At 40.6% G+C, this 20,159-nt stretch overlaps 1 protein-coding gene across 11 annotated transcripts in view; it reads right to left on the minus strand.

The window, feature by feature from the left end:
- Positions 1–20,159, minus strand: part of LOC104050949 (poly(rC)-binding protein 3) — a 512,398-nt gene that overhangs the window by 114,992 nt on the left and 377,247 nt on the right. Inside the window, exon 2 of one of the 11 annotated variants that reach the window (XM_064443232.1) lies at positions 18,990–19,048. The exons of the other annotated variants lie outside the window; for them this stretch is intronic. The gene's annotated coding sequence lies outside the window, so the exon portion shown is untranslated. The remainder of the gene's footprint in view (positions 1–18,989; positions 19,049–20,159) is intronic. 11 annotated transcript variants of the gene reach the window in all.

Here is a 20,159-nt window from a genome sequence, read left to right on the forward strand (position 1 = left end):
GCTGCCAGTTCCTACAGTTTTCAGAGTTTTAAGGATTTTTTCCTCCCTAAAATATATATATAACAAAGCAATGAAACTTTTACAAATGAGCCAAGTTTCTCTTCCCTATCTTTATGAAGAGCATCAAAAACGAGAGACTGGAGGAAAGCCAAAGGGCAGCTGCAGCTCAGCAATTCTTGCCTGGGCTTCTGCCTGAGCACTGAGCCCAAGAGGACCATACTGCAGAGGACCAAGCGATCCAGGACTTTGTATAAGAGTGATGGATGGAATTAGCTTCAACAGGCCAACCGCTACAACTATGCTCTTCCATGAACGCCCTTCAATACTGGGGTCATGTGTACAGAAAACTTTATGTGTGTTTTGGGGGTCATATTGACACCGTATATGCTTTTATAGTGGATAGGAAAGTATACAGTTGAAGAAGCGCCTCTCACAACAATGGCCAAAAGGTATCTTTTGGCTATTGCTTAAAGGCAGGTGCTTTCATTAAAGAGCTGTAAGCAGCATTTGTTTCAATAAATTCATGGGTGTAAATTGTCAGGAATCCCTGCAGCTATTCTTACCATTAAGATGGCATCACAGCGTTACTGAGCTGCTGCTTAAGCTTTAATAGGTCTGTGACCTAACTGTGAGAAATTCTCAGCATAGTTTGTGCTGCTATCCTGGCACCATAAGCACGTACCCCAGAGTTCACTTACTGAGCTAAAATTCAACAGTGACCTTATACAACATAGCGTCAGAAAAAGGTGCATTTTCACAAAGGAACTCACCTGTCCATCCTTTCAGGATGGACTTTAATTTATTTCTCAGCTGTCCTTTTATTTTAATTAGACCTGTTTGCTGTGTTAGCAATGGCAAGATGATTCGAGGTTGGGAGTTTTCTCCCCCAGAAAAAGAAGGTACCTTGGTGGTGGTACTGGTGGAAGATGAAAGGATATTTAGGAAACAGGGATGGTTTGATGTTTTGCTCTGAGGCTGGCAAATTATTTGGATAACCCGGTGGCTTCAGGGAACATCACAAAATAAAACGATATGGTCTCAGGTAAAGGGAAGAAGGAAGGTCATAAATATCACAGCAGTGCTCAAAAAAAATGCAGTACAATTAATTCCATGAGCTGCAGCTTCCCTACCTGCATTAAGAGTGGTCTGCAACAAACACAAGCCCCAGTCGCCTGAACTGGAAAAATGTTTTCCTGCTCAAGACTGCTGCCAAAGGCTATGATCAGACATGAGCATATTTCATGAAGACAACAGTTACTTTGAGGGAAACAAAGTCTGTGTCGATGTCCACCCCAGGCAACCCTAGTGATTTCAGTACATAATTTAGGTAACAGCAACCTCCTACGCATTCCGTGCCAAAAAAATGCGGTGAAGGGGTGGGGTGGAGGGGTGGTGGAATCCCAAACACTAAAAAAAAAATCCCAACCAATTCCACATGCCTTAAACTCCACCTTCTGTCAAAATGAAGCCCAATCCCAACCTAACCACCTTTCAGGGGTAACCTTTTCCTACAAACCTCCAAACAAAAATATCACATGTATATACAAAATAAAGAACTATAATGTAAGTATATATGAATGAGCTTTGACCTTTCCTTTTGGCTTGCCCATACGACTAAAATAATGACATCTGCTTAAGGTCAGGGGTCTGTAACACATTTATGAATGCTGTGCCTGTAGTACATGCTTTCCAAAGGCAGGCTGCACTGTCATGGATAATTATGATATCTAGTATAGACACATCTCAGTTTGACAGCAGTAATTTTTTTTTTTTAATGTAAATAGAAATAAGCCTTCATCCAGAACTATAAGACATATTCATTATAATGGGAGATCTCTTTGGCAAGACTGACCATTTAAAATTAATTAAAGTGAAAACCATGGTTTTTTTCAAATTAATCTAACTTTTCATTTGCATTTAAATTTACAATACATCAGATAATTTTACAAGCACTCTAGGAAAGCGCCATGCTGATCCTTCGATGCAAAAAGAGCTCATTAGAAAAGGTTTTGACCATAGGAAATGAAAGGCTATACTCTAGCTACAGACCATGTGATCCATTAGTAGGAAAGGGGGTAGGGAGCGAAGGCATCAACATTACCATAGAGAAACGTTCTGCTAACTCAGTCTTGCTGGTTTTTCTGAAAACAAGGGAATATATTTTCAGGTCAGTGATTTTCAACTGTTTTCAATTCACAGATCCCTAAATATTTTCCAGCGGAGATGCAGACCTTTGAATAGCAAAAATTAAGCCCAAGGCAAAGTACTTGCTTTTCATCTTTACCTGCCATGGGTTTCTGAGGTACAGTTCACAGACCATAGGCTGAAAAACATTTTTAAAAAGATATCTCTCTATCACAATTTAGCTGTTTTGCTCAGAATACTGCCATCTTAGCTTCCCCCAAAAGGAATGGGGAGAAGAGACACACTACCCATGCTCTGCGGACAAGACTTCTTTGAACTGAAATAACAGATGCTTACATTTTCAGGTCCCTTAATTCTAGATATGTTTTGGTACAAATTACATTGAAATCCTTCTTTCTGTAGTTTGTCAGCCTTCCATTATGCAGGATTTCAGGGATCAGCCTCAACCTAATACTCTCCCAGGCCATAGTTTTAGAATCATCAGACATGGGACAAACCTATAAAAAGGGGTGAGGGGTGGGGGGGGTGGGGGTGTAAGTGCTTTTGTGTTTTTTTAAAAATATCTTTCTTACAGTTGCCTGCAGAATCATTTCCTTCCCTTAGTTCCACCGGAGCAAGGGGAGCGTCCTTTGCTCCAAAGAGGTTTGCACTATATATAGTCACCTCTATATTTCCTTCGGGAGTATCTCATGCATCCATTTAGCAACAGATATGATTCACCCAAAGGGCCTGGCCCAGCATTATGTGGCCTATATGAAGAGTCCTCTGTGTGACAGATACCCCTTCAGGCACAAATTTGGAAACAAAAGCGTCTTTGTGCCCACCGATCATTGAAGCCCCTGCAGCACTTCTTTCAATCTATGTCTTGCACACATGTTGGTTTTGAGGACACGCATCCCTTCTCTTCACAGAGTGTTCGCAATGCAGGCTTTTAAAAGAAATAATGATTTGAACAGAGCTCTTCCTGGCTGTGTACTTTCTTTTCTCCCATACCTTTCCAAATTTTGACTAAGGGTTTGAGCACTAAGCCCCAGCTCTAACTCTGGTGTTTGGCAATGGCACATCATGGTTCGTGGTGATACATTGTTTATAGAGAGCAAAGGACAATACAATCACTATGCACTGGATGAGGCCCAATCTAGATGATTATGCAGGCTCTTTCCAGTAACATCTTTCCAGTAAGATGAGCATCCCCTCATCTCCATAATCTCCATAATCTATACACGAAATAAGGATATTTTAAATCATTATCAGACTGATTTGTATGTATGGTACAATTTGGTAGAAAACATGACAAAACCTTGACAGAATCATCAGAAAAAGTTACGAATTTATATGGTGTAGACAACAAGAACCTAACTTTTTTCCAAAGTGGTTTTGATGTTCCTTATTCCCCATCTTTATTACTATATCTTTTCCCCTGCTGCTAGCACACTGTAGAAAACCCTTTCCTGGCAAACATCATCATCAAGGGGACAATTTCCCAAAGAAATCTGGCTCAAATTCAAGATTCTTTGGTAGGATCAAAGATGGATCAAAAAAGGGGGAGGGGAATTCATGAACACATCAACCAGAAAAATTTGCATGCATATATTCTTGCACTTGATTAAAAAAAAAATTGTTTTCTTTTAGTCTCTATATGACTATGACTGATGAACAGTGAGGTTGAGTCAACATCTCTGATTTGCAATTGGGAACAACTCTGCTTTCAGAGGGATTAAGATCAAGTACATTAAATATAAACAAAGAACAGTTAACACCAGAAATCTTCATTGTGGAAGAAAAGACACAGAACAGGCATGTGTATGCCATTTTTTTTTCCAAACAAGTGATACATATAACATCCTGACAGATCTAATGTTCATACTTGTATTACTATCAATCTGCAAAACACTCCAATAAAAACTTCATTTTGATGAGCTCGAATCAGTCGTTCAGAATGGCTTCAAAGAAAAATGGACTACTACGGAAAAATCCCTCAGATTTTTGTATGAAATAAAATATAAGACTTTCCTTTATGTGGTCATGAAAGCTTACTGTATATCTTTGTTACTTCACATAAAGGCAATCAGGCTGCTTAATTGGGGAAAATTAAAAGTAATGTTAAAACTACAAAAAAAACCACCAAATAAAAGAATGATGTTATTGAAAATGGTACTAAAATTTATTAGCCTTGGCTCACAAGATATGAAAAAATAAAGTGAATTTCAAACATACAGGCTTGCCTTTGCAAAGCATACTGCCAAACAGTAAAATAACTCAGGTCACACTAGAAAGGGCTTACTTACCATTGAGAACTGCCTGACTGGTGAGCACAGAGTGTAAATTGAGAGTTAACGCAGGTGACCTAACTTTACCTTGTATCGTCATATTCTGCCTAAGCCTTCCCAGCATCATCAAGTAGTACACTTTCCACTGGTCTTAAATCGTGATTGTTTAACAGCACTCTGCAACTTCACTTTCCTGAGCCAAGGTGTAAATGTGGGTGCACATCAAGCATGGATGAAGAGATTGCTACTCTGATTTGTGTGTTGCATTTTCTTAGGTTTATAGGAAAAAAGAGGGAAAAAAAAAGGGGGGGGGGGGGGGGGGGGAGGAGAGAGACAGAGCTGAAGGGATAGCAGAACAGTTCCTGCCTCTGTAAGTGTCCTCTGTGCCATTCCAATTTAAAGACAGACCTTAAGACAAGCATTGTGGTGGTAACACTGATCGCAAGCCGAAGAACATAGCAATTAAGGTGTAAGGACTACCAAGGCACAAAAAACAGTTAGGAGACAATATCTGTAAGCCTGTAGTGGTGTTGTGGCGTCAACCTCTGATGTCCTGACTTTCTACAAAATTGTCTTTTCCCACCTCTGATCCTCTGTCAAGATGGATTAATGCAACGTTGGGGGTCCCAGCCACCAAATTCCCAGCCCAGCGCCAGCAATGGTTGGTGACTTTGTGTGCCAAATGTAGCTGGGTCCCAGCACGGCCCGAGACGCATGTCACAGCCTGCGAGCGCAGGAGGCACGGCCTCTGGCCTCAGCTGAGGGAATGGGAAGGGGAGCATTACACCCAGAGGTCACTCATGCCTTATGACCACCTCACCTCTGGCTCTTCTAATGGATATAGACTTCTTTTTTCCCCCTCCAGATACCAGGAAAATGTAAGAATAGGAGCAAGTTTTCCAATTTAACCTTGCAAGGACAATTCCTTACAATGCAAGTGAACTTAGTACAAGTTGCTGTTCAGACCTTGAAAGCCTGGTTCACTTGCAAAGGGATCCCCCTCCCCCCCAACATGTATGACTGCTGCATCAGGAGTAGCTGTTGTTGCATTTACAGTGTCTGTGAGATTAAGCTGTTAACAGCTATTTCTGCTCAACCCAGAAGGTACACAGACACTCAGACAGCAGCTAGTCCATGCAGGCCATCTGTTTGCACTTGACAGACTAATCAGCCTCAGTGGCTTATATTAAAAAAACAAACCCCAAACCCCCAAAAAACACCACCAAAAAACCCAAAACCCAAAAAAACCCCCAAACCAACCAACCAACCAACACACCCATGAAAAAGCCAAACACGCATCTATTCTCTCCTGCTGACAATGCGACCACAAGCAGCATGACTGCATGCTCCCTGCCTCTGCCTTGCCTACCAACAGCGCTGTAAGAGCCTATAAATACCACGGGGATGCACACTTGTGGTGCGGAGCCCATTCACACTGTCTTTCCTTTTTCTGGCCTCGTCGCCAGATGCCAGACAGTTCGCAGGGCTGCAAGGGCACTCCTGGGCTTTTGTAGCTCACTGGAGTAACATGGCAGCATCGTTTGTTTCGGAAACAAAACAATACAGAAAGCTTCAGCTGTACAAGTAAGAACCGAATAGCTTCTTTTAATCTCAAGAACCTGTTATCTCTACATATCTGTCTTCCACCACACATTTCTCTTTTGCTATTTATGCACTACCACACAAACTCTCTGAACAGGCTACTAACCCTAAATGATGCCAAGTAAAACAAATAAATAAATAGGTAACTCCTCTAATATCCTAAACTAAGGTACTCATGGAACACCCCCCAACTGCCCCTCACCACCCTTCAGTTAACAGTAATGTCAAGTGCATTCAAGAGACTTGCTCTGAGGATGGGGGTGGCAAACCAGGAATAACCATCCCCAACTCCTCTGCTGCCAGCACAGCACAGCAAGATGAACTCCACATCTAATAGCCCGAGACTGACATTAGGAAGGAACTAGTCATTTACCAAGGACATGGTAATCAAAGCTACGTCTCTGCAAATTTGATGGCAATGAGATATCAGACAAGATCCCAGCTCCAGGGCTAGAAAGATACTTTCAAGTGGCTTAAATTTGCTCCCTAAATCCCATTATTTTCTAATTCCAGTTCAATTTTGCAGCAAGTCCCCTTTCCTTGGGACGTTAGGTCTATGCTTCAACTTTTCAGGACTACCACTGCTCTCCCAGATCTCAGTGACTATTAACTTCAAAAGGGAGCACACTTGGTTCACTAGACTACTTAATACCATTCATTTTGGCACTAACCTTAAAGCACTTAATGCATTTGATTTTTTTTTTTATATATAACCAGTATAACCTAGCAGTCAGAATGGATTTGCCAACAGTTGGCAAGGACCTCCACCACAGGAGGAAGCAGGCACCTTTAAAAGACAGCGTGCCTAATTCAACTTTTACCTGAATTATGATAAAGCATCATCCAGAATCATGCATTAAAATATTTCATACAGTATTACAGCAACACTTATATTTTTTCCAACTGAAGATAATGAAACAAATTAATATCTGGGATAGACTAGTATGGAAGCAAATAAGAAATATGGTCACTGATGCCAAGGATAAATCTGGATGAGAAGAGTAAGAAACCACCAATGGTGATAAAACCAGCAGAGTCTTTAAGTGTTTACATCTGGATGAGCAGAAGAATTTTATAATCAAGGAACAAACTGCTTTCTTACTAATCCTGAAATTCTAGCATTCACTCAGGCAAGAACAATACAAGATGCCATATGCATGAGCTCTTTCACACAGATAAGCAACTCTGGAAGGAAGCAAAAGGTGCTAAATGTTACTCAAGGGGAGGAGAAACAGCAGTAGAGGAAGAATTAGGCATGCAGGATAAATTTAGCAGAAAAAGACTACTGACTTGGAAATGCACGTTACAAGAAAATCACAAAGTTAAAATAAAGATTTTCTTTTTATTATAAAAGTTACTGCAGATACCATTAATAGTACCCCATGATACTTTTATGTAATTTGATTTATAAATGTAATTCATTGTTGGATCACACTGAAACCGAAAACACCTTGGATTCAAGATAGATAAATCAGACACAGTTCAGAGGTTTGATGTACTAGGGAGATGGGGGTGGAGTAGAGAACAAAACCAACCAAGACTGTAAAAATTTAGAGGCCTCCTAAACATGGAACCTGAAGATCGTTTTGTGAGATTTCTGGTATATGTGGCAGTTGGTCTTACGTGCAGTTGGTTTCTCTCTGGTTTAGAACTATTACTTTGTTGCTCTGTTGAAACCAGAAATGATAGATATGCATGGAAATTAATAAAAACCCAAATACATATCAAGTAAAGATGAATTATTTAAAAAATTTTTTTTAAAGTCTATAATCATTAAGTTCATGTACTTTGGAGGAAATATTTTGCATCTTCCCATTTCATTTGCTTTTGTCTACAAAGCCAAAGAGGATAGCAATCCACCAACATGTGAAATATGCTAATGCAGAAAACAAGGCAGTATTTACTCATGATACATAAAACTATTTCTGCTTTAGGTTGGAATATATGCAGCACTGACAAAACTTGTAGCTGTCTGAAAGCATCGACTGTGATGTCATCTGAAAGTAAGGGCAATATTCAATTGGAGATGGAAGATTATTTAGCAAGTTTGATCTGTTTGCAGGAGAAGCAACTGCTGGTCTTCGATAACTATGTATCTCCTATAAATCCAAGGTAATAATTCCACAGTACAAAGCCATGACATGACCACAAACAGAATATCACACGCAGCACTTATCTCAACGGATTGCCCAAAAAAAAAAAAAAAAACAAAACACCAAAAAAAACCCCAAACCACCAAACTACGCGTATACAAAGAAGGCTAACTTAAATGATATAGGAGTTGGAGGATAAGATACTGAATATGAAGGCAGTCTAAGGAAGCTAAAGTTATATAATCCAGAAAAGAGGATTGAGCAGAATATGATCATAGCCTATAAATAACTTACAGGTAACAATATAGATGAAAGAAGGGAATTATTTAGAGTCCTGGTAGAGGATAAGATAAGAAGCAATTTCCTTTAGCTAAAGAAGGAAGAACTGAACAGAGGAATGTAGGCCAAACATTCGCAAAACCTAACACCCCAGAGCAGTGTACATGGGACTGCATTTTAACTAAGGTGGAGCCATTTCACACACGTGGCAGTTCCAACTCCAACAGATGAGTCTTGTGCCTAGCAGGGCACAGCCCAACCCTATGGTCATCTGCCAACAGAACGGACTGGGTGGGGGTTTTTTGCTGTCTGGGTAGCCAACAGCAGAGATGAATTCAAAGAGATATCAAAGTTGAGTGTAGTTCTAAAGTTAGAAGACAGGCTGTCCAAAAGAAGTATTTTTATTTTTCCCTGCAACTTATGGCAGATGGGCTGCTAATACTAACCGCAGACAGGAAAAATAGCATTAACAGGGCAAATAACCCATCATAACAGTTAAATATGGACAGATAGTGAATGCCCAGAATGTGTCTCAAACAGCAAGAGAAGACTTGCTCTCAGTTAATAGAACTTGCAAAGTTCCAACATAAGCAATACCTGCTCATAGCAAATAAACTGGAATGAGATAAAAAAAACCTGAAGCTTGACTTTGCAAATACATTCAACAGAGCACCAGGCACCTATAAAAGATGACAAGAAGCTGGCTGGCCTTAAGGTTAATATGAGATCCATAAGGCTGCTGCTGCACACCTCATGCTGCTGTACAGCAGCCCGGGCTGAGCTAACTTGAGCGTAATTATTTCCTTGAGCACTGTGCAGCCAGTATAGCCATAACCACGCAGACGTTAGCACAGCCTGCAAAACCACGTTTAGGTGCTGGTAAAAGTTCAGGCTCTTCCCTAGTTTTGGGCTTCTGTGGCTACATCACTGTCACTACACAAGTAGCCCACTTAATAGTAGTTTTAAAAGATCTGCAAGAGGACTGTGGTGATGCACTAGTTTACACTGCAGGCAGCCAAATATTGATGTATCCAAGTGGATTTATGTTCAGGGATTAACTTCAGCCTAGCAAGGCTTCCCAATAGTCAGGGGAGAATGACTGGCTACTGACTACCGAATGAGCCAAGAGCAGGGGGAGGCCTTCTTAGACAGCTTTGGGGAATACTCCCCCCTTGCATCAGACATACCATGCTCATAACGAGATACACGCTCTGCCCACTAAAAGCAGCAGCATTTTACCTTGCAATACTGTTAAGTGTGTGTCTGATAATCCAACTGATTTACAATGACTTTAAGAAGACGCAAGCAAGAATTTTTTATACTTAATAGCATTGTTGCACACATCTTGGGAAGATTTTATTGCTTGATTGGCATTAGTCATGAAAGCTCACATGAGCAGTGGAACAAGAATACACCCCTTTGCCCCATAAACATGGCTATTTGAGACATTTTTTCTGCTATGGAAATGTCACAGGTTCAAGAAAGGTAATTGACTGCAGTCCATTTGCTGACAAACATTTGTACAATGGTATCTTCCTACAAACACACCCAAGATGCACTATCATAATCGGCTCAGAAGAGAAACACTGCAGTAGTTAAAAGTGTAACTAGAGCTACAGGTTGCCCCTCTTGCTGCAAAGAGGTGGTGTGTTTTTTGTTGTTTTTTGTTTGTTTTTTTTTAACACCACACACTTGTGTCTGCAGTACTGTTACAGTACACTAGATAATACACCAATGTTTACTAGGGAGGACTGGTCAACAACCAACCAAAGCCTACTTGTTCCATCCCATTAAGAGCCCCTTGCTAATGCTGACATGCCGACACTCAGAACTTCACACAGAGGTTCCAGATGCACTGGATGCCGTCCAAGACTGTCTGCTCATGTGCCACCACAGCACCTTCTTGCGGCATTTATTCCCATTTCAGCTGGTGTCAGAAGTACTCGGGCTGAGACAATTTTGAGTGGGGAAAAAAAATACCTGCCTGGAATATGAACTTTTAGGTATTTCGCTGCTGAATGCTCCAAATGGTTGAAATGAAAAAGCACAATTTTTGGAAAGTCCATATTTCTACTGAAGTGAAGTGGTGGTGGACACAATACAATAGGCATTACAGTGTAGTGTTCCCACACTAACCACTAGACCTTTCCCATGTCATTAAAAATATTATCTACTCTAAGGAATGCGGGAAAAAATCCGCATACCAGGGTAAGTATTTTCTACCCAAATGTATTGCAAAGACTTTCACTCTCCCCTTCTATCTCATCAGCACGCCACTCTCACTATCCCTTTCCACTGGTCCCACAACTGAGACAAGGTATCTTTGCAAACCCATTTCTTTCTTCTTTTACCCCAACAGAAGGTGCCATCCAGGGTTAAAACTCAGAGGACCTTCTGAAGAGGGGAGGGAAAGTCAGGTGAAATGGATGGGGGAAGAAAACAGAGCCTGCAAAAACACAGTTTACATGGATCTTAGAATCACAGAATCATTTAGACTGGCAAAGACCCTTAAGATCATCGAGTCCAACTGTTAACCTAACACTGCCAAGTCCACCACTAAACTGTGTCCCTAAGCATGACATCTACACATCTTTTAAATACCTCCAGGGATGGTGACTCATCCACTTTCCTGGGCAGCCTGTTCCGGTGCTTGATAAACCTTTTGGTGAAGAAATTTTTCTTAATATCCAATCTAAACCTCCTCTGATGCAACTTGAAGCTATTTCCTCTTGTCCTATCACTTGTTACTTGGGAAAAAGCTGGTATCTTATTCAGATATGAGCTGGAACAGTATCACACATCACTTTCACAATAAGATGCCATCTTGCAGCCCAAGTCAACTGAAGCGTCTCGTTACATCTTTGTGTTATCACAAAGATGGATGTTCCTGGGACACATGAGCACAGAGGTTCCCGGGAGATCTCAGGGATTAGACAGAAACCTGTTCTCATCCCACTGCTCCAACAGGATAACTGAGGAGAAATTCTGTCAGGGGATCTGTGGGCACTCCTCTTCCTCAACACCTTCCTTGGCTATTACAAGAGAACAGGGCTGCCTGCAGCTCAGCCTTTTATCACTTTTGGTCTTCTGCACATGTTAAAATTCAGGACAACCTTCACAGTCTGTCCCAAAGAATGAAGGCAACAAATGAGTGGAAAAGAGAGATAGCTGTTTCAATTTGCAAAAACTAACCAGGTAATATAGCTACAGTTACAAATCTATGATCATAATTTCCTAAGAATGCAGATCAACAGCACTCCAGATTGCCAAAAAAGAGAAACAGATGATGACATTTATGGCTCAGAATCCCCTCCAATACCCTTTTTGTCACAAGGTCATTATATGTATATACAAGCTACAGATAGGTACATAAATTAGGTACCCAGTGCTTACACAAAACTACTGTCTTTGACTAAATATTAATTGAACAACATTATTAGCTTAAAATTGATATAGATTATTTCCATACTTTGTTGGTTACACATCATAAATTAAAAAGATATTTATTTGAATAAATACAGTTCAATAAGTCAGTCCTTTTCATAAATAAGAAGTGTGAAGACAAGAGAGACTGTTGCAAGCAGCAGTTATTCAAAGCTGCAGACATGAAAGCTAGTCTCACAACATGAGCTATAAACCCGTTTTTGTTTATTACTATAGCTTACCCATTTGACGTCTACTCTGATAAATGGTTCTCAATGAAAAGCATGCAAGTACACGCCATTTTCTCTGGCTTTCCCTGGAGTATTGAGGATCATTAGACAGATCATCAGCTTTCTGCAAGAGACGTCTGCATAGTTTTCAAATTTTGACTAATAATCTCTCAAAATAAGGTTTGCAGCAGAAGACATGCTGAACCAAAGTCATCACTAGTCTGAATCTATGATGATGTGATTTTTGAAGATGACAGCTTCAGACATATTTGCAGGTCCAAAGTCCATAGTTTTATTCTGTGGATATCCCCACCCCCCAAAAAACTGCAATTACTATCAAGAAAACAGAAGTACCAATCCAGAACTACTTCAGCAGAGATGTTTCTGTGACTTGTTTCTCAGAATTTTCTCAGAAAGCAGAGATAACAGTGCAAACTTATTTCCTTTTAAACTTGGGCAAATATGTACACAAATTTTACTTGATTTGCCCAGATCCTATAAACAAAAGCATGCAAGAAATTTAATGTAGTATAGACATGATAATTTTATCAAGTTGCCAGCCATGGTTTAAAGTTGTAGTTAAGTAAAGTTCCCAGTTAAGTGTTTTAGGTGAGTAAGAATTAATATCTTTGAAATCAACACAGCCAAGAAAGGATTTTGTAAAATCTACTAATCTCCACATACGATAATCCCCAAATATAAAAATATATGTACCTGAAAAACCTGAATTGCATTAGCAGCATAGGCACTAGAAATGAAACAAATTTTAGGTACATCTGCAATCTCCTACATTTGTCCAGTATATTTTAAGGATATTACTTAGAAATACATTTCTTTATCTGTCAACTCAGCCATATTCTCATTGAAAGCATCAGATTTTGATGAAGTATAATCTCAGAGACACACAGAGCTAAAATGAAGGTGACACTTTATTAGTAGCCGTAGGCAGCCCTCGTTCTGGCTACTTTCGTTATTATTTATCTCCCTATATATATATGATCTGCTGCTTTTAACTTTATTGACTAATAATAATACTCACTAGAGACTGGGTCTTTCCTGTCTAGTGATGGGAAAGCAGAAAGGTCACAAGGTAAAAGAAAACTCCATTTTCATAGGCACTTTAATGCATTGCTCCTAAGGGAATTCAAGTTGCTTTAGAAAGGTTTAGATATATATTGGTGGGCCCTTTACTCCTGAGCCAACTAAAAGCCCATCCATCTGTGCACAATCCATTGTAATAAAAGCACAGTAAAAAGGAGAGTTTCTGTACACTTTTTTTTTTAAAGCCTCACTTGCATTTTATTGCCAACTCCACAGTAACTTCACACACCCACAAAAAGTAAGGTCAGGGTTGGTTCTTAACCAGAAGTACAACAGGCAAGAAAAGGTCACAGTGCTGTGAGGTTTCCTTTCAGACAATGAACAGGATTAGAAGTGAATAGGTCCCAGCAAGCAGATTACCCTAAAACAAAACCCAGGGATGACAAGGCAAAGCCCAGGGTCCAAATCGTGTAGCTATCTCCTCCTAGCAAGTTTGGGGTCAAGAAGTGGCTACCAAAAAAACTGGCATATATACATATATACGTGTGTGTGTGTGTATATATATATGTAATCCACCACAAGTGGTGTTGATACATCTGCCCAGTCAAACAACAAAGCAAACAAACAAAACCTTCTAAAAGTTTAGCAAATCCAAAAGTTAAGGTTATCTTTGTCAGAAGAAAAGTAAGTATCAGAAAATATGGGAATATTGAGATAGGTTGCCTAAATGGCTGTAATTCTGCCTTTTATTATCTTTTCATTGAAACTGAAAGCCAAGAGCGCAGGAAGGATGTTTCTGAGAAATCAAAAAGCATCATCCAACCACATTAAAGCATGTTCACACAACTGAAGGAGCTGTAAGACCCGCTGGCTATAAAGTACCACTCATCTATCACTCATCAGCTGACACCTAGTAGCTAGTCATGGATGTGATCCTATGCGGGGGCAACACGAAGCAGAACAGGTGAGCTACCATTACATTCTGTCAGATCAGTCTTAATAGCTGCAGGAGGCAACTATTTGCATTTCTAGTGTTTTAGATAATGCATTCGGCTCCACAGCCAGCACCAGCAATAGGTATCCTTGAAGCTCCCATGCCACAGCTGAAGATCAGTGTCTTCTTAAAGCATGGTTTTTAAGACATGGGTGAAATTACTCACAAACACTAATTAGCTACCAACAAGCGGTTGGATACTGTGTCACACATTAAGTTACGATAGGATATGCCGACAGTTTAATTAGTACTGAAGCTCCCAGAGATATATAGCCAATTACGGTTCCTGTAAAAAAACAGGAGGCCAACAGCAATGCTGGTTAGAAGTGTGGGAAAGAGTCGCACCCAGCATGTGATGGTCACAACAGACACCCCCAAATGCAGATGCATTTCTGTCAGCATTGGAGGCTGTTTGGGGAGCTGCTCTAGTTAGTCACGGGGAAGTACAGCTTCAGGGGGCTCCACCACCACAGTTCACATTGGAGGCTTTTGTTAGAGATGCATCATTCCTGCACAAGCAACAGAAGCCTCAAAAATTTCATCACTATTTTAGAACACAGGGTCAGATTCAGAGTATCTTACTTATCTGACACTACAAACAGTGAAGGGACATTAGGCTTCATCACAAGCAAGGTTTAAGAGCTCTTAAAATTTTTATTCAGACTCCTCTACCCAACCCCAGTCCACAGTAAGCATTGTGGGATGCTAACAGTCATTAATTAACAGTGGCAGCCTTTCTATTACCTGCCGGGCATCTGTATTTGTACAGTAGCGATGCTGACAGGGAAAGGAGGGAGGAGGAAATGAAGTATATCTCTCTCTCACTGCGCTGGAGCCCTTGCTCTTCCCAGAGAAATCTAACGATGTAACTTCTGGTGTTCCCTACTACTTGATCAAAATCCAGCGACTTAAACATCTCTGAACTGAAAGGAGTTGAGACTCCAAACCTGATTCTCATTGCTGTGAATGAAAATTCTGAACTTACATATTGGAACAACTGTAGATATCTCAGATTTTCCCATTTGCAGGAGCAAAACTTTTTTTTTTTTATTTATTCTTATAGGTGTAACACACATTGATAAAAAAGGCAAACAGTCTTTTTAATCACTTGGATCATATGTAAGCAAATCACCAGATCCAGGCAGCTCAGGGACTTTCAGTATTTAATCCAGTACTATATAGTAATTATTGAGTGGATTTACAGCATTTACAAAGGTTGTGTCTGGCCCCAGCGCTTTTACAGCCTTTTCATTTAAAATCTCTGCTGTGTTCTATAGAATGTTTAAAGTTACAAAACAGCCAGCAAAATTTCCATTCACTCTTCTGGCTAGATGCTGGCGCGCAGCCACAATCATGCTAATGAGATCCTTGAGGTACATACCAGTTTTGTTAACTAAATGAAATCACAGAAAAGTAATTTTATGGTCTTCAAAGCTCAGATTCTGTCTTTCTATTTGTTTAAATCAGGCTCAAATGCTGAATGGGTGTTTTACTGCCCACCAATGAGAAAATACAAGCCAACGAGGGTAAGGGTGGTGTGGACATTGCACCAAGCATTTCACTGTTATGCAGCTATATCCAAAAGCTCTTTTTTTTTTTTTTTTTTTTTTTGAGATGTATCCCTCTTCTTTTTTCTGTAGAACACACTGCATGTGGGATGGCGTTCTGCTTCCCTTGCTGCCACGAGGCCAACCAGACCGTTCAGATTTCATGTCATGAAATCCTCAGATTAGCAGTATTATCTTATCTGTATTTGCTTGCCAACAAATGCATGCCTATTTGTATATAAAACGTGACGGGAGTCTTTTTCTAGAACTCCACTTGCTCTGTGTGCAGCTGCCCAGACTTTTGCTGCGTGCTTGGGACTGTGGTTCTGACACAGCCACCCCCATTTTCTAAAACTTGGCTGAACATTCTTAAAGCCCTGCTTTAAGCATCACAGTCAAGTGCTTTTATTTGGTTTCGCTGGGGGCTTTTTATTATTTTAGTAAAATTACTCAGTTTCTTCTCTCAGACATGTCCCTAAACTACTCTAAGTATAGCCAAAAGGTTTTCAGTAAATGTACTGTGAGCCTAACAGAAATAAAGCAATAGAGAACAATGCAGAGAAGTGCAAAGCGTTTTTTTAAATATTTTCATTGCTTTTTTTTTTTGATTATTTGAAATTGTTTGTCAGGTCAAAAAACAAACAAACCCAAAAATTACACATTCAAGTTTTTCTCTGAACCATTTTGCAGAAGTTTTTAGGTGTTGCTGCAATAAATCCCAGTAAGAAATGCTGCAGGGTCCTCCTCACGCACTTGTACCAAGCCACTGAGCAACTAGGTTATGCTGAGAACAACAGGTATGTGGACTTTTTTTTTTTTTTACTCATTTTTTAAGCTTGCTACTTATTTATTCCACACTGATACAGTCAAATCCTGCCAATGATGCCCACATCCTTCTCAGAGGAAAAAGTCTGTTGAGGTCACTGGGCTGAGTCTTGACAGTCTTAATCACTGCCCAGTGACTCCCAGCAGCATCTAACTATGACGTCAAGCATGGACCTTTGAGGGGTCGAGTAGAATAAGAAAGTGTATCAGACTCTAAAGGACCATTACAGCTTTGGAAAAAACGAGGTCTGATCTGAGTGGGAGTTTGGTCTGCAGAGGAACAGAACCGAAAAAAAAAAAAAGCATACATTAACCCTCTTGGAAAAAAGACCCATTCATGTTGGATTGCCTTTTTTTTTTTTAAAGTACAGATAACTTATTTTTTAAATAACAATGACTTTCTATCCTAATTGTTTTTTGCATCTCTGTGCTGAAGGCTTTCAGGGCTCGGAAAGCAAGTCAAGATGCTGAACAGCATGTGTGTACACAAGATGACAGCCCTTGGCAGGGGACACAAAAGCTTCAGAATACGGGTGAGCACAGCTAAGGGCCACCCCGTGTGCGTCAGGGACAGCGGGGCTGTCTGCTAGAAATCTTGGCATACTGCTCAAATGGGAATTTGTTGACTTGAGCTTGATTTCTGTGCCCAAATGATGAATGTTAACATACAATTGCACTTGCTGAATATTTTCCTGGCTTTCTAACCACTTTACAGACGCTTGGACATATTATCATCTCCTCCTTCCCTCCCCCTAGCTGATGGGCTCAATAAAAAACACACATACACCCTTAAGGCTAGGTGGATGCCTATTACAAAGATTTTCTGTTTGATTCTAATCCAAAAGAGCTGGCACTGAGCTGGTATTTTTTAATTAAGACCTCCTTCACTCAGCTCTTTTTTGTCTTGTGGAGCATCTATCAATCAGAAGGAGTCACCACAGGATGCACCCGGTGGCAGGACGCCATTTTGTCCCCTCCCCCAAACCCAGACAGTGACTTCCCCCTTCCCCCCGCCCCCATCTTCATTAACTAAAAGCACTGAATAAACCTTAACATCCCAGCTAAATCCTATTGGCCCTGGATTTGCTGCTTAATGCTAAAACCCAAGCGACCCATTTTTCTCATGTTGATACTTGGATTGCTGATGGCAGCCAGCAGAGAAAAATATCCAACCTTAAAATATTTTAATGTAAGGAACAGACCCCAGAGAATTCATCACTCACTCACTCTGCTGCTGCTCATGAACTTTACGTAAGCTCTACTTCGTGTGTCAAAGCCTCCTTTGCTTTTGCGCTTCATAGGCAACGCAGTGAAATCTGTTGCTTAGCAAATGAATGCAACAAAGTGTATCTGTTATTAAAAGTGCGCCAAGGTTTCTCTTAAAGAAAAATGATCTTGCAAAGTTTATGAAAACAAACTTCTGCGCATTCTACAATCCCCAGTCATGAAGTTGTTATAAACATCAGAAGATGGAGACCCCACTAAGTTAAAATCTTTGGGAGAGAATAACAATGACAGTAAACAATTTCAGTGCTACAGATTCATTTTGAGTTCCTATCCTTACGTTTTGCTTTAAACTGTAGTAGGTTGCCTTCCCGATTTCACGTACACAACAGAAAAGGCTAAAGATTATTCACCATCCCCCTGCCTCCTGGCTGCCAGCCCTCCTGTTGCACCCCAGTTATAATTGCTGTACCCAATCTCACCGTGGCTCAGCTGCCCAACACTTCCTCCTCAGCCCGTGATGATGAGCGGGAATGCCGATCCCAACTTTTGATTCTTTACTCCCAAAGCACCCAAACTGGGTCACCCATCCAGCTGCAAAGTCTCCCTATGGTAGCATTCAAGAGCTCTGGCGCTCCTGACTGCTCCTGGGGCCACCAGCCTGCCCTTTTGCTCTATCAGACCTGCAACCACTCTGCCCCCCCTCAAACCACCACCACTGTGACCACCATGTGTTTCACCACATCATCTGCCACTTCAAAACCCTTCCCTCCTGCAAATACCTCTTTCACACTTCTGCCACGCACATCCATGGCTGCAGCAACATCCCCATTAGCTTTGCAAGCTTCTCCACATCTTTCTGCTTCCGTGATAACTCCCTTGCCCTGTTTCAGGGCCCCTTTGCAGTTTTCCCTGCCCAGCATGCTCAGCCCCAGCCTCCCAGTACTCCCAAGCAGGAGGGATGGCTCATCCTCTGCTCCCCTGCCTCCTGTCCCACACCCCCCAGCACAGAGCGCCGCAAGGGGTGCAAACCACTGTGCTTTGGCTAGGACAGCCTCTTGCCCTGTGATGGCTCTGCGGCAAGCAGCTTCACAACTGCACACTACCCTCATGGCTTACAAAAGTACCCCACCATGTTTTCAGTAATCTGTTGGAGAAGTCTATTCCAGTCTGCTCTTGAGCACCCAACCATCCAGCAGTCTTTTTGGATTTGACTTATATTTTTAATAACATATTTTGCTTTACTTTCATATCAGGCCTCAATGCCCTACAATACTGAGGCTGATTTCTGAAGAGCCGCATCCTGAAACACCTACCTCATGCACACCCAGTCCTTCACCCAGCAAATTCCTGTGGCATTCAGAGGCTGTAAAGGCTGAAAAGAAACAAGGAGCCTGGACGTCTGGTAGAAATTCAGTTATCCTGAATTAAAAAAAAATATATTTACCAAGTACCTAAAAAACAAACCTGATCTAACACTGAAGATATGCAGCACAGGTTACACATTAAGGTTCTTAGTATGGTGTCTGTTATGAGAAGGTTTTCAAATAAAAATGCTTTCTTACTGACTGTGCACTTGTGTTAATGTATTTCTTACCAATATCACTAATGGAGTGTTTATCATGTTTCTAGCTTCTCTGAAGTAACAAGAAAAATATATTTACCCATATAAGAATGAAATTAATATATCCATGTTGCTACGCATTATCATACTGCACACACTCTACAGATACGTTTAAATATGGTCCTTGAAGGAAGTAATGATTTCAGTATTAGAGAAGTATTCAAACCAGCATAAATTTGAGACCAAGAGTATTACGGAACAGAATCAGTGAAACAGACAGTTACATACTTGAGGACTTATTTTTGCAAAATGGGCACAGATGAAAGAAAAGGGGCAAGGCCTTTTGTAACAAACCAGCTTTTTCAGGTTGTAAGGAAAGTAAAAATATTTTCATTCACCTGATTATAGAATATGAAGGTACGGGGTAATAACCGCATGATCGATCCAGTTTTTCCTTTCATTAATACAATGAATAGAATACCATATAGATAATGTATCTATTACGAGATCAATGAGTAGGCAAGCCTCAGCTTTTCAGTTTATTTCATTTTTATAAACTCTTGCCTGATTTCAGTACAGCCGATTCCTGGATTCCATTTTGAACCATCCTCAGTGACAGTTCATGAACTTTGCACCAGGAATCTTTGTAGGGTATAAGTGGTAGACAAGTGGATTACCAGCTTCTCAAGTCCATTTTTTACTATCGTTCTACTTCTAAAACCGTACCTAAAAGAAACAAACAAGGCCTACGGCTAGACTGGATGGTACGCACACTTCTAACAGCAATTTTTTTAAAAAAAACATTTGAAGATAGACATGCACAGCAATTTCCAGCTATGACTGCATTCTGTTGTCTAGAATCTACACAAGAGCTGTTAAAATATGATTAAGTAATATGTATTGTTTATTTTTTCAGTAGTAA

The sequence above is a fragment of the Phalacrocorax carbo genome, chromosome 2 (assembly GCF_963921805.1).
Source record: "Phalacrocorax carbo chromosome 2, bPhaCar2.1, whole genome shotgun sequence".
Lineage (NCBI taxonomy): Eukaryota > Metazoa > Chordata > Aves > Suliformes > Phalacrocoracidae > Phalacrocorax > Phalacrocorax carbo.